Source organism: Staurois parvus, unplaced genomic scaffold, assembly GCF_062004578.1.
Source record: "Staurois parvus isolate SC_StPar_1 unplaced genomic scaffold, SC_StPar_1.0 ptg000025l, whole genome shotgun sequence".
Lineage (NCBI taxonomy): Eukaryota > Metazoa > Chordata > Amphibia > Anura > Ranidae > Staurois > Staurois parvus.
The window spans coordinates 6,058,328-6,071,722 of NW_028317821.1; the positions used below are offsets into that span (position 1 = coordinate 6,058,328).

A 13,395-nucleotide genomic window follows, 5' to 3' on the forward strand; every position below is an offset into this window, starting at 1 on the left:
TTGGCGGCGGCCATTACCGCAGCTGAGGTGTCTCGGGGGCCGCGACCTGGTTCCTGGCTGCGTCAAGTCCATCCCCACCATCAGGGGCCCTGGTGAAGGGCAGCCTGGGACTTAGACTCCGCGCCCTGGGGGACTTCGGTCTGTGGGTGGTGGTTGTCGTCAGCCAGTGCGTTACATTGTTAGGCCTGCCTGTCCGTTCCTCAGCTCCTGCCCTGACAATAATGTGAGGTCACACTGCGTGAGGTGAGCAGATATATGGCGGAGAATGTCTTTGCATGGGAATTTATGACAGATGATCCATTCGATATCCAAAGGAGGGTTCACTGAAGAACACTTTATTGATTGACTTTTGTTTGATTCATACTTAAAAATTATTATTTTTAATTTTTTGTTTGGTTTTTGTTTTTTATATATATATTGGTTTTTTGGTTTTATATATATATATATATATATATATATTTTATTTTTTTTTATTTCAATATTAATAATGTATTTTTTCAACTATTTTATCTTCTATATATATTTTATTTTTTCACTTTGTTTTTTGTTATGTAAGGATTATGCCATTGTTTCATGTAGCGCAGCATTTTTTCACTTAAGTACCATTCTCCTAGCAAACCCAAACACATCCATTGGATTGTCAGAGAAGTGTGATTTGTTACTCCAGAGAACACGTTTCCACTGCTCTAGGGTCTAGTGGCATTGTTCTTTACACCATTGCATCTGACACTTTGCATTGCACTTGGTGATGTAAGACCTGGATGCAGCTGCTTGGCCATGGAAACCCATTCCATGAAGCTCTCTATGCACTGTTGTGCTAATCTGAAGCCCACACAAAGTTAGAGGTCTTTAGCTCTTGACTCTGCAGACAGTTGGCAAATTCTGAGCACTGTGCACTTCAGCATGTGCTGACCCCGCTCTGTCATTTTACGTGGCCTACCACTTTGTGGCTGAGTTGCTGTTGCTGGTTATAATACCACTAACAGTTGACCATGTAGTATTTAGTAGCAAGGAAATTTCACGGATGGACCTATTGCACAGGTGACAACCTATCATGGCACCATTCTTGAATTCACTGAGCTCCTGCAAGTGACCCATTCTTTCACAAATGTTTATAAGAGCAGTCTGCATGCCTAGGTGCTTGATTTTATACATCTGTGGCCATGAAGGTGATTGGAACACCTGAATCCAATGATTTGGAGGGGTGTCCCAATTTTTTTAGTTTACTTCTTGTTATGTTGCAGAAGTATGTAAGCTGATTTAATCAGGAAGAGAAGCTGTCCATTCTGTTAGTGTTAAAACACAAATGTTGGTGATAAAACGTTTAAAAGAGTAAGCGGCAGAACTGGTAAATATACAGCCTTCATTTTGGCATCTAGCCCAGTACCGTATTCTTTCAGAGAATTCCAAATCTGTTTATACAAAGTAGACACCAGTTAATGAGTAATCTGTGGATCTGCTGGATGCATAGAGCTGTATGTGGCTTTCTGAGAAACAGCAATCTCATTTCTACACGTAGAATCTCGACCACACACGTACCTTCACTGTATTTATGACAGCATGGAACACATTGGCTTGTGCTGAAAAGCCACTTAAGGTAAGCAATAGCATATATTCCATCACCTACATATAGTTTTTATTTTTTATTACGCATTTTAGGAAAATGTGTCTTGGCAAACCTTTAATGTGTTTTTCCAAAGGAAAATAATTTAAAAAAAAATGTTTATTGTTTGTTTTGTTGTTTTGTTGAGGCTGGTGATTAATAGGTATATCTTGTAGATAATAATGAAGTCTGTCCATCCTCAAACTGATTATGCCCTGGTGGGAACCCAAAATGACAAATGTTCCCAGATCCTGTGACTTTCTGTTCACCCCATGTGAATTTATATCATCATTCCCTTTTCTGAGTATGACTGAAGACACAGCATGCTGTGAAATGTCTTCAACAGACATAGGAACATAAATATGTTTCTGCTTTTTTATTGTTGGATTGGTTGCTACAAAAATCAGTTTGTGCAGTGCGATTTGATCAGTAGTTTAATAACTTAACTAGTTACTGCCATGCCTATCAGAATCCCATAAACTGTATACCATAATGCTCTTTTAAAAGAATGACCTCCTCAGAGACCTACCTTGGGTGATCCCACCTCCATGCAGTTTCTGCTATGGAGGGCAAAAGTAAAGCTGATTGAACTTGGTTTTTGTCCACCGCTGATTAATGAGAAACAGTAACACAAATGTAAAAAAGTAAGTGATTTCCACATTGTCAGGCATCATTTTGCCTAACTTTCTTGCCTATCACTGTGAGGTTTTACCATGTTTACCTAGTTTTATTGTACTCCAGTTTCCTTCTACAACCCAAAAACATGCTGGCAGGTAAATCAGCTTCTAAAAGTCAAGCCATTACTTATTTTTAAGTTTTAGGTCTGTAGTAGGGACATTACTGATGGCGATGTGGACTGATGTAAACCGTTTATATTCTCTGTCTTTGTTAGTGCTATGGAAATAAATAAAAGTAATTGTGGCTCAAACTGTTATCTGTCAACAATACTATGATATAATGTGACAAAATTGCATAATTTGATTGTATTTATTGGATAAAAATGTAACAACAAAGAACAACAGATAGGCCCTTTTCAGACACAGCCCGCTATCTTCTAAGAGGTGGTCTGTTTTCATGCGACTGTCATCTGATTGGATCTGTTGGACGGATGGGGAACGGATCCCTATCCATCTGTTTTTGGAATACAGGATCTGATCGGATGTCGGTTGGTGTCAGAAGATACTTGTCCACTGACATTCGCTGGACAATAGAGTTTTATGGATGGTCCGATTGGGTCTGCCTGAAAAACTGACAGGTGGACCTGATCGGACTGTGTGAAAAGGGACCTTAGTAAAATACTGTATCTTTTTTCTAAAAAAAAAAAAAGTTATTAAAATGGCAACTTTATTTTATGTGAATTTGTTTTTACTTATAGTGTATATTTTTTTTATCCACACATTTACAAACTGATCTTACTTTAAAGATAAATATCTTACTTTCGAGTAAAGATGACTTTACTGTAAAGTTTTTTTATCTTACAAATAATATCTTATCACAGGACGACTCAGTGAAATTTACTTTTCTGAGCATACTGGGCTTTCTGATTAGAAAGTCCAGCATTGTCTGGTCATATTTTGACTATTTATGACCTAAAAAGAGGAATAGGACTATTACCCTACACTTATTCAGCTACAGTATGTCTGTTTTGTGAATAGACAATGAATAGTAGGAGACCAAATTACCTAGGCAGTTCAGGCTGTTAAAATTGAAAAAAAAAAGAAAGTTGAAAAATTCATGTGAAAAAATTCTAATTTACCTTACTAAAAACAATGTAAATTCCATTTAAAATACCTTTGTAACTATGTCAATCTACCTCTGAAGAAACTCCAATGTGGACCTACCATTATCTCTTACATCTGCATGAATAAATGCCTGCTGTGCAACATAATACACAAATAGTAGAACTTTTCAAAAAATCTTCACTTTTTGTTATTAAAAAAGCATTCTCTCTCTTAAAAAGCCCAATTTTCCTGGCTATACATATCTCAAATTTCAGCTGATGCCTACTAGCTTTTCGGCACCACCTGGCTTGATAAAGGCTGATTAATTCCTTGGCGCCAACGGTACGCAAATATGCGCCCTTTTGGCTTCAAAGCAAACCCAGTCCAATGTAAACAAACATGTGCCCAAAGCACACGCCCTGCGCGCTCCCGGCACATTTACCGGCACCTCATGGAAAAAGCTTTACGATCATGTGACCGCTGTGACAGCCAATCATGGCGGTCACTTAACCCTAAACCCAACTCTGCCTCCTGGCATCACAAACCCCTTAAAGGGTCGGGAGGTACAGTTGCAAAGGGGTTAAAAAATTTGACCCAACCAAGTGGAAAAGTCTCATTCAAACAGTGTCTGTATCCAATCAGATGCAGTCACTGGTCAGGTATTTAGTCAGTCATGGGTGCAGGGGCTGCTTATACAAAGATTACATAGAATAAATGTCCTTAACAAAAAATAAATCTAAGGCTAGGCAATAAACTGTGAAATTCATAAAGACTGTTTTAGAAACTCATTAGAAATATGTCTCTTTATAGAGTGTGACAAATGGCACAGATTCATATATGTTTTGGTTTAAACAATGTTTTGGTTTATACAAATTTGTCTCAGGATTGGCTCAAAGGTGTGACACACTACTTGCATGTGTGAAACAATAGATGAGGTCATATTTATTTCAGTTTCCTTATTGCCAATATGGCACTATTTCTTCAGTTGTCTGGCCAAAAAGTGTCACAAATAAGAAATAATTGTTACACATGTTCGTTCCAACAATGAATTTTTAGCATGAGTTTCATGGATTGGGCACAAGGCCTAAAACTATAATCAACACCACTGGAATAGTCTTCTTGAACCACCCCAAAAGAGTCTAAAGAAAGTTTGTAAACTGTATGCTTGTATGGCCTATCATTGGATTACAAGGATGAGATATTATTATATTATCATAATGTACTGAGTGCTAATAATCGCAGTAGAAGTTCAGAGGTCTGGATTGAACATAAAATGATGGGGGTGCTTGGCAAAATTCTTTATTGCATTCTGTGAATTCAGCACAAGATTATGCTGGCAATGCACTGATTGACATTTATCTGGTTCATCAGTTTGTGGGCTCCCCTACCCTGCATAAGTTATTTATTTAATTGGCTTCTGTTAAAAGTACATGATGGAAATTTTTGTCAATCAGTAGCGGCAGCCAGTGATCAGTGTATTCTGCAGGTACCGCTGTCAGAATACAAAGTCCTGACAGGGAAGATTCTTCCACCCACAACATGTGTATGGCCAGCTTTAACCACTTGAGTACCAAACTGTAATACCCCTTCATTACCAGGCTATTTTTCAGTTTTCAGGGCTCCGATAGTTTGACTGACAATTACTCTATTATGTAACACTGTACTCAAAATGAGTTTTGTATTTTTTTTTTTTTGAAAGACAGCTTTCATTATAAAAAAGAAAAAAAGACCAAAAAGTTTGAAAAAAATTGTGTCCCTTACATTCTGTTAAAATAAAAATGCCAGAATAGTACAAAAGCACCCAAAATGACCTTTTTTTGGAAAGTTGACATCCCAAGGTGATTTAATTTTTGTCACTTTTCTTGGAAATGAAGAAACATGCTGGTACTGAGATGGTTACAAGTGGACCTTGGGAATAATGCTCAAGATACATTAATAACCTGGTCATACACAAATGAAGGGGTTAATGTACAGGTCACAAACAGTGGCAGGATGGAAGTGAAGATGTGCAGGATAAGGGAGGTGAATGGGTTATTATACAAGTCACATACAGACAGCATGTAGTTAGCCTGTGTAGCAAAGGAGGGGGACATAAAATATAGTTACAGAGTTTCATAGTTCGTCTGGTTTAAAAAAGACACAAGCCCATCCAGTTCAACCCAAAGAGAAAAAAAGGGTTAATAAAAATTATCCATGTGTCACTGAAACATAATTAATGAATCTGCAGCTGCTGATCCATTCATTCTGTACCCATTCACAAGTACTTAATCTCTCGTCTTCTCCTGCTGTAAGGGGAAAGGTTAGCACTGTAACCAGTACTTTGTGATCGTTGTGATGGTCAATCACAGCAATCACAGGGTATTCATCCCCTCGGATCCTATGGGTGCAATGTTTCTGTGTACCTAGCTGTCTAATGACAGTTGGCTACACAGTGAATCCTGGGCAGATCAGCTGCCCAGCAGCTATTTATCTAGGTGCGTATTTACCGTGAGGCAAACAAGGCATTTGCCTAGGGTGGCATTTTTCAAAGGGGCGGTGCTGCCCCCTGGCAAAAGTGACACAGGACATGGCAGTGCACACAGGAGCCATTATCTGCAGGACACACAGCCAGGTCAGAGCTGATTGAGAGGAGGAGCTTAGTGGCCAGACGTGGAAGGACTGTTTGTGCAGTGGTGTTGCTATGGGGAGGTGGACTGAAGCAGGGTCCATTGGAAGGGGCACCTGAGCTGACACCGCACCAGGAACACTGATCCACAACTCTCTCCCCGGCTGGCTCCCAGTAGAGTGCACCAAAGCCGCCTCCCTCTCCTCCACTGTCTACATGTAAACAGGAGGAGGAGGAGAGATACCGCTGTTCATGTCTGTGCTGATCTGAGGTCTGTACCAAGTTTCTTATATTGTTCCTGGGCAGAGGAGGGGGGCAGAATGACCAGGAAGGGAGGGAAAGTTAAAACAATGTGTGATTGGGGAGGTTAAGAGGATATGTGTTGGAGGGAGCACCTTGGGAGGGGAGAGGATCTATGCTAGAACTGGTTTTGGATCTGAAATCTTACCCCACACAAGAGCACATGCCCTCTCCCCTCCCAAAGCGCCCTGCAGTACATATCTGAGCCCTCCACCTCCGTACTAGCACAAGTGAAGGGGGGGTCTGTACTGAGAGAGGGGGGTCTATAATGATGGAGAAGGGTCTGTACTTAGTGGCAGGGGGTTCTATACTGAAGGAGGGGGGATCTATACTTAGTGGGGAATGAGGTCTGTACTGAGGGAAGGGGGGGGTCTCTACTGAGGGGGAATGTTGGGGAGGGGGTCTATACTTGGTGTAGGGGATGTCTGTACTGGAGGGACTATACTTGGTGTATAGGGGGTCAGTATGGGGGGGGGGTTTATACTTGATGGAGAACAGTAGCGTATTTACAGCGAGGCGGAATTTTTGGAGGGGAGGCGGTACCACTGGGGCAGGGAAGTGGGGAGGGTGGTGGTCGATTTTTGTGTTGCCTAGGGCAGCACAAAACCTAAATACACCACTGTATTTATCTAGTGGTGATCATAATCAGCACTTGGTAAATAAAGGGCTGCCCATCCGGCCGTTGAAAAATGTCCCATGGTACAACAGTAGTAAACGTGTATGTCAAGCCAAAAGCATTTTTTCTAATTTTGGATTACATCAGAAAGGATTAAAACCCAGGGCTCTGACGTTTTCACTACACAGGAAGTGATAGAAAATCTGCAACAGGGTCACAGAAAATATTAAAAATCTCCTGTCATTTATACTGCTCCCTCTCTACTAAAAAATATCACTTTTAATTCTGTGTGAGTTGCTATTGAAAGTTTGCCTCACTTCCTGTCTGGTAAAACATCAGCAGGATGGAAAGTGAGGGGAAATCTCTCCTCCGGAGCCCTGGATATCAATAACAGTCTGACAGGGGTTCTAACCCTTCCCCACTCTATGCAAAACTAAGGAAAAAACTTTCACCTTGACATACGCTTTAATATATGGAGTATTTCCTCTATGGGACAGCTAAAAATGACGGCAGCACAAAGTACTCCATACACTTAACTCTACTGCTGGCAACAGGATGAAAGTTATGTTCTCAGCTGACCTTCAACTCTCTCTTACATTTTATTGCTAGTGTTCTGCCTTCGTAAAGGGCTCGGTCACAAGACAGGAATCCCAGCTTGTATTGGAAAATAATGTTTTCTAATAAGACCTATACAGAAATTAAAAAGCTCTATTGCTGAAACTATTACCATCCTCATCCATACACTAGATATTGCTGATTTGTTAAAGCGGAACTCCAGTGCCCATAACAATTTTTTTAAAAAGCTCTCCCGATATTATTTCATCTTTCCCATTACTAATTCAATAAAGGTATATATGTGATATCCTGCTCTTTAGTTGATAAAAAGTAATATTTTATCTCGATCTCGGAAGAAGGTAGGCGCCATGAAGACCGTGGGCATCTGACGCCTGCAGGTCTATATTTCTGGGATTAGGTGCTGCCGGCTATCCCAGCATGCACCTCCTGATCTCGCGCCTGTGTAGTAATGACACTGTGTGGAGCACTTCATTCCTTACTAGGATTTGCAAGGAAGACCCAATATCCCAGGAGACCTTGCGAATCGCCTTATTACATCGCCTAGGCAGCAGGGACCTGCGCCTTTACCCACTATTTAAAGGTATTTACAAACTTAAAAAAAAAAAAATATATATATATATATATATATACAAATCCAACAGTACAATAAAAGGGCATTCCTAATAGAGGGGAAAAAAATGGGTGGAACTCCACTTTAACAATAGGACAGCCAGACCAACTAATGATTGTTCTATGTAGACTATTTTTTATTTGAACTGACTGAACATTGCTGGATTAAAACTGGCTCTGTATACAGGACTCGTGTGATGACGCTTTTTGCTGCACAACATAATTATTATCCAAACACCTTTTGGCCCTGTCCACCCACTATCTGATCATTGCTGCAGAAATTATAACTAGTGAAATGTGAATAGAACCAGTTTTGGGGTTTTTTTTGCACAAAATGAGAAACGTGAAAATTATTTAATGTTGAAGTTGAATCTGAATATATTTTGCCTTTGCTAGTTCTTCCCTTCCCCCTTCATACACATGCTAGAAGGTTTTTTTAGTAAATCTTTCCATCTTCATTAGATACCTTATTTTAGAAAATCATCTCTGGGTCTCTGCGCTTCCCTGTGCAACTCAGGCAGACCATGACTGATGAGACGGACAGGTTGGGTGTTGTACATACTGTAGCTCCTGAGACCAGCACAACACTTTGCCTTAGTTCTTCTCTCAAGAGTCCTTGTGCAAGTAGTTCTTGGGGGGAGTCATGCAGATATAAAAATCGGTGGGTGAATGTCAGTTTAGGGGGTGGGCATTTCTATAGAGAGGAGACAATGAGGCCCCTTTCAGACAGGGCGGACTCATCCTAATCAGCAGGAGATCCCCTGCTGATTGGAGTAGAGCAGGTGGATGACAGGTCCATGTCCACTCAGCTTCTGCAGAGCGGACACAGAGAGAGCCCGCTCTGGTCTATGGGTGACTGGGAATAAATGGATTCTGCTATCCGTTTACACCCAACTGCCCAATGTTCCAATTTGCCAAGACAAAAGAGGACAAATCCCCTTCCTTTTTTCTTCTTAGCAGACATGATCAGACAGAGGTAGGTGGATGTGAACAGACAAAAGTCCGTTTACACCCGCCTGTTCATAGGGGTGACTGGTCCATCTGATCAGATCCACGGACCTGTTCAGACCCTTCTGGTGAAAGAGGCCCAAGGGAGAAGAAAGAAAGATTAGGAGAGAGAAAGTAAGAAGGGAAGAAAGGGATCGGGTCTCTAGATTATGTAGTCTTTCATTAGGCTCCCTGTTTGGTCTCCTTCAAATTAACTCTCTTTCATCTTTAATTATGTTTTTTCAGTTGGAGCAGCAATTATGAACTGCTACAAGGCATAAACCATAACCCAGAATAAACCCAACATGTGTAGCAAGGAAAGAGAAAATATATTGCCTGTTTCTAATGATCATTGCGGAAACTTTAAATAAATGCAGATATGACTTTTACATTTTAACATCTATACTCTCCAATAATGATGAGGTTTTAATAAATCTAGATATTTATAGATTAGTGATTACATACTCTGCCTACCATCTAACAGCTGCTGAGATAAGATAAGATCCGTGTAGGTCTGATGCATGGATCAAAATACAATATGTCTGCGTCCTGATCTGTGCATCGGACCCACATGGATATATACTACAGGATGCGTGTGAAGATCTGCGCAGGTCCATGCAGTCTGCCGCTTGTCATTGACGAACTGGCTGCCTGCATGGGTCTGCACACAATACCTGTGCATCTCACACAGGTGAAAAAGGCCCCTTTGTACAGGTTCAGAGTTACATAGTAAGGTTGAACAATGACACCAGTCCAACCAGTTCAACCTGTGTGTGTGTGTATGTTGCATTTATGTATCTAGCACCTCTTATATCCCTTTATATTGGTTACACTAAGATGCCCATCAAAAAGTTTTTTTTAAATTGTTGACATTTCCCGCTGACACCCCCAATCTTGTAAGGGTGTTCCGCATCCTTACTGTTCTAACAGTAAAGAATCCCCAGTTTAACCTCTGCTTGGCCGTGCTATAGCCAAATGATGGCTACAGTGTGTTGTCCAGTTCTGGGAGAGCTTCATATGAGGTCCTCCCAGAACGCTCTCCCCTGCACGACCCCAGCGGCGCACACTTGGCGTTGTGTGCTCGCTGTGTCCTTTAGACACTGCTGATCACATGACATGGTAAAGGGCCAATCACAGTGGCCTTTTACCACGTGATCAGTGTCCAATGACAGCTGATCACCATGTATATACGCATGCTGTCACAGCACAAGGAAAGTACTGCCGATAACCAGCAGCTGTGAAAGGATTCATCTATACTGATAATCAGGGCACTGTTGGGCACAGTGGCCAACAGTTCTGCCCTGCAGTGCTGCCAATCTGTACCCATAAGTGCAGCCAGTCAGTACCCTTCAGTGCTGCCTATTAGTGCCCATCAGTGCCATATATCAGTGCAGCCTCATCGGTGCCTCCTCATCAATGCCCACCAGTGCAGCCTCATCAGTGCAGCCTATCAGTGCCCATCAGTGCTGCCTATCATTGCCCATTAGTGCAGTCTCATCAACGCATATCAGTGAAGGAGAAAACTTACCTGTGTGCAAAATTTTACAATAGAAACAAAGAGAAAACATTTTTCAGAATTTTTGGTCGTTTTTCATTTATAGTGCAAAAAAATAAAGCATCCAGTGGTGATTAAATACCACCAAAAGAAAGCTCTATTTTTAAAATTATAAAAACTTGGGTACAGTGATGCATGACCGAGCAATTGTCATTCAAAGTGCGACAGCACTGAAAGCTAAAAATTGGCCTGGGCAGGAAGGGGGTAGCCGGTAGGCAAGTGCTTAAGGTTAAACCACTTCTTGCCCAACTTCATTGAGTGACCTGAGACTGAACAGTTTTCTCCTTATACTAGAATCACCATTTAGACATTCATATATTGATATTATATCCCCTCCTAAGCATTTCAACTCCAGGGAGAAAAAATGTAGTGTGTGTAGTCTTTCCTCATAACTGAGGTCCTCCAGCCCCCTTTATTAGTATTGTTGGCCTTTTCTGGACTCGCTTCAGTTCCAGCACATCCTTCCTGAGGACTGGTGACCAGAACTGGACGGCATACTCAAGTTGTGACCCTACCCGAGTTTTATAAAGTGGTGGAATTATAAATGTATCTCTTGAGTAAACACCCTATTTAACTCCTTCCTGCTGGCCGCACACATATATGCGGCCTCTTGGTGGGTGAGCCCTAAACACTAAGAGGCTGCATATACATGTACCCAAAAAGAAAACAGAACTGTGCCGAGAGAGTGCATCATGCACGCTCCCAGCACATTTACCAGTAACTAATGGAAAGCTCCCAATCTCTTGGGAGCTTTCCAATCACTTGACAGCCAATCACGGTAGTCGCATGATCACAAACTCTGCCCCACCTCCCGTCATCTAAAACCCCTTAAAGGGTTAGGAGGCACCGATTCCAAGGGGTTAATGCATGCTAATATGGATCTGTATGCCATATATCAGGGGTCTCCAAACTTTCTAAACAAAGGGCCGGTTTACTGTCCTTCAGCCGTAAAGAGGGCTGGAGTGGCCAGTGGGAGTAGAACATTTCCCAGTGTCAGTAGGAGTAAAAAAAAAATGACATGCTTATAGTCAGTGGAAGGAGGAATAGTGCCCCATCATTGGTATTAGTTGGAGGAACAGTTCCCCATCACTGGTATTAGTGGGAGGAATAGTGCCCCATCATTAGTTTCAGTGGGATGAACAGTGCCCATCATTGTTGTCAGTGGGATGAATAGTGCCCCATCATTGGTGTCAGGGGGAGGAATAGTGCCCCATCATTAGTGTCAGTGGGATGAATAGTGCCCCATCATTGTTGTCAGTGGGAGGAATAGTGCCCCATCATTGGTGTCAGGGGGACGAATTGTGCCCCATCATTGGTGTAAGGGGGAGGAATAGTGCCCCATCATTAGTTTCAGTGGGATGAATAGTGCCCCATCATTGGTATCAGAGGAAGGAATAGTGCCCCATCCTTGGTATTAGTGGGAGGAACAGTACCTAATTGTTTATATCAGTGGGAGGAATTGAGCCCCATCATTGGTGTCAGTGGAAGGAAAATGCCCCATAGCTTGGGCCAGTGGAAGAAATGGCGCCTCCTTGTTGGTATCAGTGGGAGGAATATTATACCAAGGGCCCGACAGAGGCAAGAAAAGGGTCGCATTCGGCCCACAGGCCGCAGTTTGGAGACCACTGCCATATATGGTTCAGTGAATGACTCCTAAAGCACAGCCACTGTGTAGCACTGCAAAGCAGAAAGCACAGCCTGCATACATAATAAACACTATACAGTATAGTCCAATAGTAAGTGAAGATTTTAAGCAGCATTTACCTAAACAATTGAGTACTGTCCATGATTAGAACTGTTTGGTTCTTAAAGAAGGGGATACTACACAACAGCTTGTCCTGAAAATGTAGATGTTGGTGTAAAAAATGTATCATGGACTGTACTCAATTGTTTTTGTAACAAGCACACTAATACAGCTACAATCACCTCGAGCAACATTTGCAATTGCTATTTCTTGTAGATTTTATCTAGAAGCTATTTCAATAAATGCATGCAGTCACTCAGCAGTTCCTTTATTTAGGGCAGGTTTTGTACCGCTGTGTTCTTTTTTTGTCAGGTCTGCCAGGTGTTGACTCAACACTGAATATGTAGACTGTGCGAAATCTAAAATTTTGCAGAATAAGGCTGACATAGACCTAGTTCACACATGGTAGGTAGGAGGTAAAAATAGGCAGCTGAGCCATGGATGTGCCTCCCCCCATTAATCTGCAAACACACCCAGATTGGGATGTACACATGCCGTGGGTCACAGCAAACATTCGCCCCCCCCCCCAGCGTGTTCGGCAAGCAGTACAGTCGCCGAACGCAATGCATTCAAGTGAATGAGGCTACAGTGCAACAGTCTAACAACTACGTATAATGCACATAGTTTCGGCACAGCGGTATGAGCATTGCAGAATTAAAACAGACAGTGAGAAGGCTCCCCCCAGCAACCTTTAAAATGCCCTCCGAAAAGGAAATCACTGCAGATTGCTCTTCAGAAAGCTACAAAAATATAAAACAACCCTTAGTAAAAGAGTTGAGCACTTTCACACAATAAATTGTGTGTAAACATTTTCAATCATCCCATATATGACTTCAATATAATTTCTGCTCATTAAAAAGAGACCAGCGATGTTAAAAGTATTCTCATTGTATGACTAACACTTGGATGCCACATACAAAAATAAATATTTCATTGTAAAGGTTATACATGTTATCATCTTGCTGTAGAGTTTACGATAAAATACTGTGATTCTATTCACTCAGACAAATGTTTCAGCTGGCTAGTAATTAAAAGCAGGATATACTGTACAGGCTAATTGACATTAAATAAACAATGTG

The 13,395-nt window shown here is 41.6% G+C and overlaps 1 protein-coding gene across 1 annotated transcript in view; it reads left to right on the forward strand.

Moving 5' to 3' along the window:
- The first annotated feature begins 1,466 nt into the window (after nt 1–1,466).
- NR1H4 (nuclear receptor subfamily 1 group H member 4) overlaps nt 1,467–13,395 on the forward strand; it is a 143,416-nt gene continuing 131,487 nt past the window's right edge. The window contains exon 1 of the mRNA XM_089694203.1: nt 1,467–1,597. The gene's annotated coding sequence lies outside the window, so the exon portion shown is untranslated. The remainder of the gene's footprint in view (nt 1,598–13,395) is intronic.